The 12,377-nt window shown below is 47.7% G+C and overlaps 1 long non-coding RNA gene across 1 annotated transcript in view; it reads left to right on the forward strand.

Moving 5' to 3' along the window:
- LOC138265266 (uncharacterized) overlaps positions 1-12,377 on the forward strand; it is a 228,442-nt gene that overhangs the window by 147,209 nt on the left and 68,856 nt on the right. The gene's annotated exons all lie outside the window — the stretch shown is intronic.

Raw genomic sequence — 12,377 nt, forward strand, 5'->3', positions numbered from 1 at the left:
GGGAGAGAGTAGTAGAGGTAGATATAGAGAGAGTAATCAAGGTAGATAATAGTGGGAGAGAGTGTAGAGGTAGATATTGGTGGGAGAGAGTAGTAGAGGTAGATATTAGTGGGGGATAGCAGTAGAGGTAGATATTAATGGGAGAGAGTAGTAGAGGTAGATATAGAGAGATTAACAGAGGTAGATATTAGTGGGAGAGAGTGTAGAGGTAGATATTAGTGGGAGATAGTAGTAGAGGTAGATATTAGTGGGAGAGAGTAATAGAAGTAGATATTAGTGGGAGAGAGTAGTAGAGGTAGATATTAATGGGAGAGAGTAGTAGAGGTAGATATTAGTGGGAGAGAGTAACAGAGGTAGATATTAGTGGGAGAGAATAGTAGAGGTAGATATTAATGGGAGAGAGTAGTAGAGGTAGATATAGAGAGAGTAATCAAGGTAGATATTAGTGGGAGAGAGTGTAGAGGTAGATATTGGTGGGAGAGAGTAGTAGAGGTAGATATAGATAGAGTAGTAGAGGTAGATATTAGTGGGAGAGAGTAGTAGAGGTAGATAATAGTGGGAGAGATTAGTAGAGGTAGATATAGAGAGAGTGGTAGAGGTAGATATTAGTGGAAGAGAGTTGTAGAGGTAGATATTAGTGGGAGAGAGTAGTAGAGGTAGATATAGAGAGAGTAGTAGAGGTAGATATCAGTGGGAGAGAGTAGTAGAGGTAGATATTAGTGAGAGAGAGTAGTAGAGGTAGATATAGAGAGAGTGGTAGAGGTAGATATAGAGAGAGTAGTAGAGGTAGATATTAGTGGGAGAGAGTAGAGGTAGATATAGAGAGAGTAGTGGGAGAGAGTAGTAGAGGTAGATATAGAGAGAGTAGTAGAGGTAGATATTAGTGGGAGAGAGTAGTAGAGGTAGATATAGAGAGAGTAGTAGAGGTAGATATTAGTGGGAGAGAGTAGTAGAGGTAGATAAGTATTGCGGGGTAACTAAGTCAGTAATATAGCTAGATGCAAGGTAGAGATCGCGGTGAGGTCGAGAGAAGGGAAAACAAGAAGTGGGTTCGAGAAACACAGGTGAGGTAAAGAGAGTATTAAGGAAGAGATAAGGACAGAGTGAGAGGGGTGAAGAGTAAAAGGGGGAGAGACGGGTAGAGAGGTGTATAAGGTACAGAAATATATGAAGTAGGGTGAGATGAAACAGAGAAGGTTCAGAGAGATGATAGAGAGAGAGAGGAAAAGAGAGAGAGAAGAGGGATTAGAAGTAAAGGAGAGAGAGGGGTAGCAGGAAAGGAATAAGGTGATGAGGGGAAACAGCCTTTATCACGAAGGCTAAACTACGAGGGACCTTTACAACGGATGCCTTTTATAATGAAAATCGTGGGAAATGTAGGTACATTGCAGGTAAGTAAAAAGCTTATCAAATGGGTTTACAATTACTTGCTAAATACTTACATTTTCGTGGTAAACTTACTTGTTGTAAAGGAATATTCGTCACAATAAATTTTGTTGTGAAAACCTTTAGTTGTAAAGGCATTTTCGTTGTAACGCTTGCATTGTAAACCCCTTCGTGGTAATGGCATTTGTTATTGCAGGATACATGCAGGAGTGAGAAAGGTGAGGTAGAGAGAATAAGGCCAGGGACAGAGGGAACTTGGAGAGGTGAAGTAGGAAATGAATTGAGAGGTAAATTGAGAGGATAACTAGAGAGAGGCGTGGCAGAGAAAGACGAGGTAGTGTAAGAGAGAGATAGAGAAAGAAGCTGGGAGAGGGCGAGGAATAGAGTACACAGTAGAAAGAGAGATGAAGAAGTTGGAGAGAGGTGAGGTATCAGAGCTGCAGGGAGATCGGGTGAGGGAAGGAAAGAGATGAGGTTGAGCGAGAGGTAAAGTAACAGAGGGAAGATGCAAAGACCAGTGTGGTGCCATAGCAGTGGCACAGCAATTTGGGGTTAGGCCCAGAGCTCATGAGGGGGACACAGACAGAGCTGGGGTACAGAAAGGCACTTTGAGAAGAGAGGTTAGCTAGAAAGAGGTGAGGTAGGGAGAGGAGAGATATAAGGAGAAGGGCCGGGGTCATAGAGACGTGGAGCTCGATTCACAAAGAGCCTCCGCAGTCACGGCGAAGGGTACGTGCTCCTGACGGAATCTGCAGCATGAGAAGTGCAGTGTGGGGATTCTGCCATGAGTGCGGAGGCTCCACCACGAGTGCGGAGGTTCTTTGTGAACTGGGCACGTAGAAAGTAGGAAAGAGAGAGAGCTGTAGTAGACAACGTAAAGCAAGGAGAGAGACATGATACAGAACAAAAGGAGAGGCAGAGAAAGAGCGGTAGACGGTGGTAGACTTAAGTGAAATAGAGGTAGTCGGAGAGAGGGGCAATTGGAGCAGGGTGGCCATGTAGTGATTGGTGAGTGTTAGAAATGGGGTTTTTGGTTGGCAGTCAGGTTGCCCTCTGTCCAAGCAAGAACCCTCACTCTAGTCAGGGTAAGTCACACACAATCCAAAATCAGCCTGTGCTCACCCTCCGGTAGCTTGGCACGAGCAGTCAGGCTTAACTTAGAAGGCAATGTGTAAAGCATTTGTGCAATAAATCATACAACACCATAGCATAACACCACAAAAATACACCACACAGTATTTAGAAAAATATATAATATTTATCTGGGTATCTTCAGGTCAAAATGATCAAAGTTGCAATACGAATTTGTAAAGATATCACTGAAAAGTGATAGAAAGTGTCTTAAGTCTTTAGAATATAAACAAAGTCTCTTTCAAGCACAAGTACCTGGTTGGGAGTGGAAAAATCTCCTCAGAGGGCCACAAGAGAAGAGGTGCGTGGAAAAAGGGTGTGTGCGTCGATTTCTCCCCAGCACACACGGACTTGCGTCGTTATTTTCCACGCGGGGAAGTCGGCGTCGTTTTCCGGCGCGTGGACAGTCTCTTTATGTGGATCGCGGGGATTACCAGATGTCCCGGGTCTGTGCGTGGATTTTCCTGCTGGTTCTCCGGCTGCGCGTCGGTCTGCGGGGCTGCGCGTCGAAATTACGATCTCACGGCAGGCGTCGTGTCGATTTCTCCTCTAGACTTCGATCTACGGGGCTGCGCGTTGAAATTACGATCTCACGGCAGGTGTCGCGTCGATTTCTCCTCTAGAGGTCGGGCGGCGTTGTCCTTGCGAGGCCATGCGTCGGATCTTCGATCGTCCCCAGAGCGTCGCGTTGATCAGCGTCGGAGTGCGGCGTTTTTCTCGCCGCGAAACAAGCTGTGCGTCGAAATTTTCGGCGCACGGAGCGTCCAAGTAAAAGAGAGAAGTCTTTTTGGCCCTGAGACTTCAAGGAACAGGAGGCAAGCTGTATCCAAGCCCTTGGAGAGCACTTTCACAGCCAGACAAGAGTTCAGCAAAGCAGCAGGGCAACAGCAAGGCAGCAGTCCTTTGTAGAAAGCAGACAGGTGAGTCCTTTGAGCAGCCAGGCAGTTCTTCTTGGCAGGATGTAGTTTCTGGTTCAGGTTTCTTCTCCAGCAAGTGTCTGATGAGGTAGGGCAGAGGCCCTGTTTTATACTAAGTTGTGCCTTTGAAGTGGGGGTGACTTCAAAGAGCCTCTAAGAAATGCACCAAGCCCCCTTTCAGTTCAATCCTGTCTGCCAGAGTCCCAGTAGGGGGTGTGGCAGTCCTTTGTGTGAGGGCAGGCCCTCCACCCTCCCAGCCCAGGAAGACCCATTCAAAATGCAGATGTATGCAAGTGAGGCTGAGTACCCTGTGTTTGGGGTGTGTCTGAGTGAATGCACAAGGAGCTGTCAACTAAACCTAGCCAGACGTGGATTGAAGGGCACAACAAGATTTTAGTGCAAAGAAATGCTCACTTTCTAAAAGTGGCATTTCTAGAATAGTAATATTAAATCCGACTTCACCAGTCAGCAGGATTTTGTATTACCATTCTGGCCATACTAAATATGACCTTCCTGCTCCTTTCAGATCAGCAGCTGCCACTTCAACAGTGTATGAGGGCAGCCCCAATGTTAGCCTATGAAAGGAGCAGGCCTCACAGTAGTGTAAAAACGAATTTAGGAGTTTTACACTACCAGGACATATAACTACACAGGTACATGTCCTGCCTTTTACCTACACAGCACCCTGCTCTAGGGGTTACCTAGGGCACACATTAGGGATGACTTATATGTAGTAAAAGGGGAGTTCTAGGCTTGGCAAGTACTTTTAAATGCCAAGTCGAAGTGGCAGTGAAACTGCCCACACAGGCCTTGCAATGGCAGGCCTGAGACAGGGTTAAGGGGCTACTGAGGTGGGTGGCACAACCAGTGCTGCAGGCCCACTAGTAGCATTTAATCTACCTGCCCTAGGCACATGTAGTGCACTCTGCCAGGGACTTACAAGTAAATTAAATAGTCAATCATGGATAAACCAATCAGTAGTACAATTTACACAGAGAGCATATGCACTTTAGCACTGGTTAGCAGTGGTAAAGTGCCCAGAGGTCAAAAGCCAACAACAACAGGTCAGAAAAAATAGGAGGAAGGAGGCAAAAAGTTTGGGGATGTCCCTGTCAAAAAGCCAGGTCCAACATGACCCCCTACCAGCCTAAAGCCAGGGGAGAACAATCACTATCCTGATGTACTTCCCTGTTTGAGGCGACAGAACAAGGACCCAGGCCCACAACAGCAGGGGCATGCTCCAGTTCTTCGCTTTCCTGACTCCAATTGGATCACTCTGTCCATACTCTCAGGGCCCACTAAGCCAACCCATGGGGAACCTTTCTCCTTACCTGCGGATCCCATCTGTGCAGCACCTAACCTTACTTTGTTCACAGATGTATCCCAGGAGCAGGATAGTACCACCATGACCAACACAGTGGTGTTGCCCACTCTACCCCCGGGGTGTGACACTTGTCCCCTCCCCAGGGATAACTCTGTCCACCCGGACAGCAAGCCACAGTGATTACTGACAGCTGCCAGGGATGAGAGCCAGGTCCCAGCCCTCTCAAAGCTCTCCAACCAATGTGGCTGTGGAGAGTGGGGGGCGGTAGCCCCAGGTGCTGGGCACCCTTTAACCACTCTCCCTTCCACCAGGTCAGGGATGACAGCCTGAACCTGGTCCTCCCCTCTGGGGCTCTGTACCCTCCCTCCTGGAGCGGTACCCCCAGAGTCCAACATGGTCAGGGTGCTTACAGAAGTCGCCCTGTACCATTCCTCCACCAGTGCAGGGCTGTTAACCTGCAACTGGCCCTCCAACCTGGGGCCTGTACCTTCAGGTTGGACTAGGGCCCGGGGTGAGGCTTCCCTCCCCCTGCCCTCCCTTCTGGGGTCCAGCACCCTCCAACTAGGAGTGGCCTCCTCAGAAGACAACATGGTAGGGGCACTGTTATCAGTAGCCCCTCCCTCCAGGTCCGGGGGGACACCCTGAACCTGGTCTTCCAGCCCAGGGTCTGTACCCTCAGACTGGATCACTGCCTGGCAAACCAGGACTTTCTGGGGGACACACCTACCCCCCACCAGGTCAGAGTTTAACCTCTGCACCTGACCATTCAACTCAGAGTCACCACCCTGAAGTTGAACAATTGCCTGGCACGCCAGGACTTCCTGGAGGGCACACTGACCCTCCACCAGGTCAGAGTTTAACCTCTGGACCTTGTTCTCCAACCTAGGGTCACCACCCTGAGGTTGGGCAACTGCCTGGCACGCCAGGGCTTTCTGGGGGGCACACCTACCCCCCACCAGGTCAGAGTTTAACCTCTGAACCCGGTTATCCAACCCAGAGTCACCACCCTGAAGTTGAACCATTGCCTGGCAGGCCAGGACTTCCAGGGAGGCACACCTACCTCCCACCAGGTTAGAGTTTAACCTCTGAGCCTGGTCATCCAACCTAGAGTCACCACCCTGAGGTTGAATCTTTGCCTGGCATGCCAGGACTTCCTGGGGGGCACTCTCACCCTCCACAAGGGACATACCGTCCCCAAGGGTCACACAAGAGTCTGGTTGGCGCAGGTCTCCCGACCTCTGCCCATCCGACAGAGTCTGGGTTTCCCCCAAACCAGAAACGGTTTCACCTGGGTCATTCCTGGGGGGCTCTGCTCTCAGAGCTGTCCCCTGACTCTCAAGGTCCTCCACTGGGGTCTGCAACCCCCTATCAACCCTATGTCTGGACTTCTGCACCCCCTCACTAGGAGGGGTACTGCCAGACACCAGAACTGTTGGGATGCTGGCTACAGTCACCCCCCCAAGTTCTTCTGACACTGCGGGGCTTCCCTCAAAAGATGGCCCTACGGTACAGGCTAGGCTTCCCTCCTGGTGTTCCCTCATGGAACCCTCTAGGACCTGGGACCTACCTGGGACACTACAATCCTTTCCCACCTCACTCGGTTGGGAACCACCTAGACCACTCCCTTCAGGAGCACCCACAAATGCCTCTTCAGACTCTCTGGTACTCACCCAGAAGTCTGCCTCCATTGTAAGTTCCCTGGGGTCAGAGAACTCACACTCTACCTGGTGTTGGCGTAGCTCTGGAAAATAAGGACCAGACATATGCTCTCCAGCAATTACATCATTCTGCCCTTCACATGTATTAACCACAGTACCCTTCACCCAACCACCCAGTAACTCAACCTTGGAAAAGCACTCTACTTCACCCTCCTGAGACTGGTGAGACAGTATCTGTCTGTCCCTGACACTCAACCCATACTCTTCTGGGATGTCTCTACACTCTATATCCAGGACGTCCACCAGGGGGGAACCCTTTTCTCTGTCACTCTCTGCTAGAGTCAGTAAAGTGTCCCTCCCCCCAGTAGGAATATGACTCCCTGTGCCAGTTCCCCAATCCTTCTCAGGGACCCTGTGCATAACGGGAACTACCTCATACCCTTGAACTGCCTGGGGTGTGTCAACTCCCTTCTTCAAGTTGGGCACCACATCTCTGGGCTTGTGCCCTTCTTCAGCAGTACTAGATGCAAGATTTTTGCTGCCACCATCTGAACTGGACTCAGCCCTTCCGGCCTCCAGTTTCAGCTCTTTACAGCTCAGCTCTTGAGCTGCAATCTTTTCTTCTTCCAGGGCTAAAAGTCTTTTTGCCTCAACCTCTGCAAGATACTCCTCTAATTGTTGCTCCTGTCGCCTTTGACTTCGGAGCCATTCATCTATTTCTGGGTCACTGTCCAACTCTGAGTAGTCTTCCTCCTCATCTGAGTAGTCTTCCTCCTCATCTGAGGGGTACTTAGTCATTTGGTTTCTTGCTGCCTCTCTCTCTGCCCATCTTCCCTCCCCCCAGACTATGTAGTGATGGAGCATCTCCGCTTTAGTAGATCTCCTTGCTACAGGAAGGCCCCATTGTCTGTAAAGCTTCCTTAGGTCAGCCTTAGTGAGGTGGTCAGTACAAACAAAGAATGAGTAGGTAAGCAATCCCATTCTGATAAGATCTTACTAGCAAAAACCAAAATCCAAAGTCCAAAATATCAATAGTATATCCAGGAGGACATCAGAGAACCAAAAGCCAAAAAAGATGAAAAATCAAGTTGACCTTCAACTGTGGGTAGGTAGTGAAATACTTAGCTACTGTATGTCACTGCACAAACACAAGTCCTATCCTCACCGCTGATCACCAATGTTAGAAATGGGGTTTTTGGTTGGCAGTCAGGTTGCCCTCTGTCCAAGCAAGAACCCTCACTCTAGTCAGGGTAAGTCACACACAATCCAAAATCAGCCTGTGCTCACCCTCCGGTAGCTTGGCACGAGCAGTCAGGCTTAACTTAGAAGGCAATGTGTAAAGCATTTGTGCAATAAATCATACAACACCATAGCATAACACCACAAAAATACACCACACAGTATTTAGAAAAATATATAATATTTATCTGGGTATCTTCAGGTCAAAATGATCAAAGTTGCAATACGAATTTGTAAAGATATCACTGAAAAGTGATAGAAAGTGTCTTAAGTCTTTAGAATATAAACAAAGTCTCTTTCAAGCACAAGTACCTGGTTGGGAGTGGAAAAATCTCCTCAGAGGGCCACAAGAGAAGAGGTGCGTGGAAAAAGGGTGTGTGCGTCGATTTTTCCCCAGCACACACGGACTTGCGTCGTTATTTTCCACGCGGGAAGTCGGCGTCGTTTTCCGGCGCGTGGAAAGTCTCTTTCTGTGGATCGCGGGGATTACCAGATGTCCCGGGTCTGTGCGTGGATTTTCCTGCTGGTTCTCCGGCTGCGCGTCGGTCTGCGGGGCTGCGCGTCGAAATTACGATCTCACGCCAGGCGTCGCGTCGATTTCTCCTCTAGACTTCGATCTGCGGGGCTGCGCGTTGAAATTACGATCTCACGGCAGGCGTCGCGTCGATTTCTCCTCTAGAGGTCGGGCGGCGTTGTCCTTGCGAGGCCGTGCGTCGGATCTTCGATCGTCCCCAGAGCGTCGCGTTGATCAGCGTCGGAGTGCGGCGTTTTTCTCGCCGTGAAACAAGCTGTGCATCGAAATTTTCGGCGCACGGAGCGTCCAAGTAAAAGAGAGAAGTCTTTTTGGCCCTGAGACTTCAAGGAACAGGAGGCAAGCTCTATCCAAGCCCTTGGAGAGCACTTTCACAGCCAGACAAGAGTTCAGCAAGGCAGCAGGGCAACAGCAAGGCAGTAGTCCTTTGTAGAAAGCAGACAGGTGAGTCCTTTGAGCAGCCAGGCAGTTCTTCTTGGCAGGATGTAGTTTCTGGTTCAGGTTTCTTCTCCAGCAAGTGTCTGATGAGGTAGGGCAGAGGCCCTGTTTTATACTAAGTTGTGCCTTTGAAGTGGGGGTGACTTCAAAGAGCCTCTAAGAAATGCACCAAGCCCCCTTTCAGTTCAATCCTGTCTGCCAGAGTTCCAGTAGGGGGTGTGGCAGTCCTTTGTGTGAGGGCAGGGCCTCCACCCTCCCAGCCCAGGAAGACCCATTCAAAATGCAGATGTATGCAAGTGAGGCTGAGTACCCTGTGTTTGGGGTGTGTCTGAGTGAATGCACAAGGAGCTGTCAACTAAACCTAGCCAGATGTGGATTGAAGGGCACAACAAGATTTTAGTGCAAAGAAATGCTCACTTTCTAAAAGTGGCATTTCTAGAATAGTAATATTAAATCCGACTTCACCAGTCAGCAGGATTTTGTATTACCATTCTGGCCATACTAAATATGACCTTCCTGCTCCTTTCAGATCAGCAGCTGCCACTTCAACAGTGTATGAGGGCAGCCCCAATGTTAGCCTATGAAAGGAGCAGGCCTCACAGTAGAGTAAAAACGAATTTAGGAGTTTTACACTACCAGGACATATAACTACACAGGTACATGTCCTGCCTTTTACCTACACAGCACCCTGCTCTAGGGGTTACCTAGGGCACACATTAGGGATGACTTATATGTAGTAAAAGGGGAGTTCTAGGCTTGGCAAGTACTTTTAAATGCCAAGTCGAAGTGGCAGTGAAACTGCACACACAGGCCTTGCAATGGCAGGCCTGAGACAGGGTTAAGGGGCTACTGAGGTGGGTGGCACAACCAGTGCTGCAGGCCCACTAGTAGCATTTAATCTACCTGCCCTAGGCACATGTAGTGCACTCTGCCAGGGACTTACAAGTAAATTAAATAGTCAATCATGGATAAACCAATCAGTAGTACAATTTACACAGAGAGCATATGCACTTTAGCACTGGTTAGCAGTGGTAAAGTGCCCAGAGGTCAAAAGCCAACAACAACAGGTCAGAAAAAATAGGAGGAAGGAGGCAAAAAGTTTGGGGATGTCCCTGTCAAAAAGCCAGGTCCAACAGTGAGGTATAGAGAGTTGAGGTGCAACAAGATAGAAAGGTAGAGAGAGAGAGGTATGTTGAAGAAAAGTGAGCTAGAAAGGGAGACTTACAGCAAAAGACAAGTTAAGAAGAGAAAATTAGAGAATGTAGACAGAGAGGTAACAGGCCATGTGGCGAGAGAGAGAGAGATAACAGAGCAACTGATTAGAGAGAAGAGAAAGAGGCAAATAGAACACTAGAGAGTGGTGAGGGGGTCAGGAAGAGAACAGAGAGAGAGGGAGATGGAAGGGAGATTGAGAGAAAGAAAAAGTTGAGAGATAGATCACTTTCTCAGGACGGCCTTGTCTTGGAAGGTGGAGGCCCACCCTGGAAGGTACCAATTGCCCTCTTTGCCCACGCCTTAAAATTTTTTGGGGTCCCATGTGGTGCTTGATGGCACTCCTGCCACCTCTAGGTATACAACAAGAAAGAACCTTGTATGTTATACTTCTCGATTTAGCTTTGTGGACAGAACAAGAGGAGACAAGCCAATTGATCATCACAATGTGATTTAATTCCATCTTTATTTTATTTTTTACTCGAAAACATTATTTCAATAGTTTTATTCTGTATCATACAAAGAAGAAAAACAAAATAAAATCACAATCCTTGTGTCGTCCTCTTCTTTCTGAGAAAGGTGTGTCATGTCACCAGTGAGTCCAACAATGTTGCATAATTGCATCAAAGATCTTCACACAAAAAGATCTGGACAACAATAAAAACGGTCATTTGGTTAGTGGGGAAAAAGAAAATTACACCAGTTGATCATTTATAAGTGAAGGGATGTACAGATTCTACACTGTCCATGAATCTCTCTGATAGTTTTTCCAAGTAACAGGAGAGCTTGGACAAGTCGATGACCTCTTGAGGACCACAGTGGTTTTTTTAAACTTCTTTTCTGGGGGCATTCTGGCCTAATTGAGTCATTTTGCACCCTGGGTAGGTGGCGTTGAAGCTTTTTACCCCCAAGCTCTCAGGTCTTCTCAGGAGGGTGAACCGGTGGAAACTATGTCCGCGAGGACAAGGGCAGATGTGTGGTGTAAAACCTAGTGGGTTTGTTGTAAGCCATCATGTGAGTATCAGTGGCAAGAAAGAACACACCCTCATAGTCAGTAGAGATGTGGGGTGTCCACATTGACTGTGCAGGAGTATATAGAGAGATTGTTTATCAAAGGTTTGCAGCACCAATGAGTTAAAGCTAATGCCAACCCCAAAACCTCATCAGGAAAGGATGTACATTTGAAAATTTCAATTATTTCAACTTCAATGACAAATAGACATGTACCTCTTTAAAACTGCAAAGTTCAGGCTGTGTCCATAAGAGCAGAGAGAGACCCAATGTCTCCACCCCAGTGTGTCTGCCCAAAGTCCTGACTAGTACCCAAGTATAACAGAGTGCATTATTTTTGCTCACTGAAGTTCATGTGTAATATTTGGCTGTGTGTCATGACTAGAGTATTTTTCTTTCAAATAAAAAAATACCAGCTGGAGAATAGGCTATCAAATGTTTGATTTTTCTCCTTTGAGATATGAGTCTATGCCCCACACCACCTCCCTGAATATCACTTAAAAACTCTGCCTTGCTGCCCTGAGGGTCAATTCCTAAAATGGTGTCCTTGAGGGATCAGTTTTGGGTCCAACACTAACAAATGCCGCAGGACACCAGAGGTAAAGGCCCCAATTGTCACAATTTAAGCACAGTCTGCACTGGAACTCCCCCAAAAGTTCTCGCAGTGTGAAATGAACATACCTCATTTTTTTTTTTTTGCGGCTTTTTTTAATAAAGATTTTGCAGCATCCCTGACTATACCTGGGACTCCATTACCTGTGAAGTATATTACAAATGTTTTCGACGACGTTTCGGTTACCAAACAAAAAAACCTGTTTCTCGTTCCGTACGTCATGATTTTGCAGAACATAGTGCGAAGATTGTTTTGGGTGGAGTTTATAAAAAGCAAAACATTTTTTACTAAAGTAATAATAAACAAAATCCCTATTGGTGGGATCATCCCTCTTTGGCCGACATGCCACCTCATTGGACCCAGATGGATGCTGTGGCATTTATGCAAGACTCCCAGTCAAACGATGGTGAAGGCCTTCCAGGCAACATTGTGGTGCTGCAAGTGCTTGAAACAAATGGAAGTGACCTCTGCACAGTATACCAGCCAAGCAGGCGGTAGAATTGAAAACCACCTGCCCCGCATGAGGAACTGCTTTGTCGTGGTCCAGACTTTTATATGAAGTTGATGCCACCTGACCAGACTCCTAAAACACCTTCTGGTTTAATCGGCAGATATAAGCCCTTTGGGTCCAGGATCCTTGAGCTCACGAGGCCCCACCCCTGAGGTGTTGTTACAATTTGATGAGACTGTTTATTTTTCCTACCTTCCACGGTATTGAATAGATGGCATCGTTTAGAACCTTTCAGTCTGATTCAAGAAAGCAAAGCAATAGAGGATCTTCTGCAGGAGAGAATCGAGTTAACTGTGAGTACAGTTTTCCAGCATCAGTATCTTTCATAGGTTCATCATCCCTCCTTCTGGGCTCATCACCGCCCATCCTTTCCTCACATTCTTGCAATCTGAGCTAAGATTGTCT

The sequence above is a fragment of the Pleurodeles waltl genome, chromosome 11 (assembly GCF_031143425.1).
Source record: "Pleurodeles waltl isolate 20211129_DDA chromosome 11, aPleWal1.hap1.20221129, whole genome shotgun sequence".
In the NCBI taxonomy this organism is placed as follows: domain Eukaryota; kingdom Metazoa; phylum Chordata; class Amphibia; order Caudata; family Salamandridae; genus Pleurodeles; species Pleurodeles waltl.